General features: G+C 34.4%; 1 non-coding gene across 1 annotated transcript; it reads left to right on the forward strand.

The window, feature by feature from the left end:
• The first annotated feature begins 2,265 nt into the window (after positions 1-2,265).
• TRNAN-GUU lies at positions 2,266-2,337 on the forward strand. Its single transcript has one exon. It is a non-coding gene; the product is annotated as a tRNA-Asn (tRNA).
• Positions 2,338-2,500: the final 163 nt, after the last annotated feature.

A 2,500-nucleotide genomic window follows, 5' to 3' on the forward strand; every position in this document is an offset into this window, starting at 1 on the left:
TTTTTATTCTTTTTTCTTTCTTAAGTTAAGGAATTCAAGTCTCTTGCAAAAATAACTATCCTACCCCTTTCTACAATCTCTCTATAATCCCACCTTGTTACATAAGGTAAGTATTGTATAATCGTTCGGTTTTCCGCGATTTTTTCCATTCCTCTGTGTAAATACCCTAATATGGGTTCACAATCAATAACATCCTCACCATCAAGAGTAACGATCAGTCGAAGAACACCATGCATTGATGGGTGTTGAGGGCCCATATTGACTATCATGAGATCTTTTTTTGTAAGCGGTAGACTCATATCCTTTCTTCCTTAATTCATTATTCCATGAAAATGGATTATTCCATGAATTCCTCAAAGTGAGGCTCATCAAAATGAAAAATCTAAGACTACTATAAAGACTACTAAAAAAATAATAAAACAAGAAAAAAATTTGAAGGATTAAATTACTGCTCCCGAATATTCAACTGACCGATTAATTTCTTATAACGTACTCTATTTTTCTTTGCCAAATAAGCCAGCAAACGTCGACGTTTTCCCAAAAGTCTTCGTAGACCTCTTTCCGATGAAAAATCTTTTTTGTGTAATTCCAAATGTGAAGCAAGTCTCCGTATCTTATTGGTGAAACTGAATACTTGAAATTCAACAGAACCCCTGTTTTCTTCTTTTTCTTCTTTAACCATAAATCCTAAAATTTTTCTACCTCCTTTCTTTTTCATGTATTTTTCTGATCAGGAAAAATAAAAAATTATGTCAGTTATTTTGAAGTTATTCTAATCTCGTACACACACAAATTTGCAATTATTCATCTACTACTGGAATTTGGATTTTTTTTATCGATGCAAATTGGATTTGGATAGAAGGGTACATTCTTTCTACTATTTTAGATAGAAGAAATGTTTCTTCTATCTAAATATAGTAGAAAGAATTTTGCTGATTTATTTATTGCTATATGCAATTTATGGAATTGATACACCATTTAATTGATATCATTTAGCAAAATGAAACACAGCATAGGCATCCATCTTTTGGCTCGAGAATTTCACGGGATAGAGATATGGTATAAGAAATAGACTATTAAGTAACTCTAAATGAATTGTGGATACATCTGTATCCTTAACATACTGAAACGATTGCCATTATTCGTATCAAACCAATAGCGATTCATACAAGCTAAATCTTCTAATCAATGGTGGGCCAATAATGAATTTTTTTGCATATGTATTAAGACGCTTGGCCTGATTTCGAAATTGTCCAGAGTTTTATATGTTGTTTTCATTGCAAAATGATGGGTCTCCTTCCATAACTTTCCAATTACGAGTACGAGAATTGAAAGACATAAATATTCTAAATTCTCTACGGCGTCTAGTAGATAGATAGAATATTTTCAGGAACAAGAAAATCAGAAGAATCTTTCTCTCTATTCACTATCATTCCGCGTCTTCGACTTCTATTAGTTTCTTTTCTTCTTTAATGCAATAGCTATAGTTTGATATAAGAATCCATTTCTCAAAGTAATGGAAACCATTCTCTTATAGGAAATGGTTCGAAAATCGCTATTCCACCTTTTAGGTATCGTGAAAAGTGATACCTGTGAAGATCGTGCATTTCAGTCAAATTCAGATCCGTTTTTCGAGTCCATGATATAATATAACCAAATTGGATAGATCTTCCACCTGTTTAGCTAAGAAAGAATAGATACAGAGGTGGATAATAGATCGATATGAAGATCATGAGCTGCCCCATAATGAAACCGCCAGTAGTCGCAAATATCTCCTTCTTCCCTAATCCAAGATTGGAGAAAGAAGATCTAAGAGGGACCTATGGAGAATGTAGTCAGAAATCCATAATAGAGTCTGACCACAACGACCGAATTAATTATCCTCATCGAGAAACTTAGACTACTAAATAGAAAAGATTTGAAAATCATGGCATGGGTCTCCTTTTTTTCTTTCTTTAGAGTTTTCTATATGCACAATTTCTCGATGTTTCGATGAGAATTTCTTGACTTTCCATATATAGAAAGAGATAGACTATAAATGACATCTCTTATGTCAATAAGACCAAAGGGATGGATATTAAATGATAGGAAGTGCTAGGAAGTGAAATAGAATGAAATAGAGCCACTTTGGGCTTCCCTATGAAATGAGGCATGGAACGGAGCCACTACGAAGAAATTATGGGAGTTACGAAAGAAGCTTCGGACTCATATTGTTCATGGGTTGAGAGCGGGAGTTGAACTCTAGGAGGTCGAATCCCCCCTTGTTCCTCAGTAGCTCAGTGGTAGAGCGGTCGGCTGTTAACTGACTGGTCGTAGGTTCGAATCCTACTTGGGGAGATTTTATTCATTCTTTAATGTAAGAATTTTAATGTAAGAATAAAGAATTGAATTAAAGGGCTTGCTTTGACCCTTAGGAGTAGGTAACCCGTTCGCTATCCTTGTTTCTATTTCTATTGCATTCTATCTCATCGTATCACATTCTGTTCTACGATTCCACTTC

The sequence above is a fragment of the Hordeum vulgare genome, unplaced genomic scaffold, assembly GCF_904849725.1.
Source record: "Hordeum vulgare subsp. vulgare unplaced genomic scaffold, MorexV3_pseudomolecules_assembly, whole genome shotgun sequence".
In the NCBI taxonomy this organism is placed as follows: Eukaryota; Viridiplantae; Streptophyta; class Magnoliopsida; order Poales; family Poaceae; genus Hordeum; species Hordeum vulgare.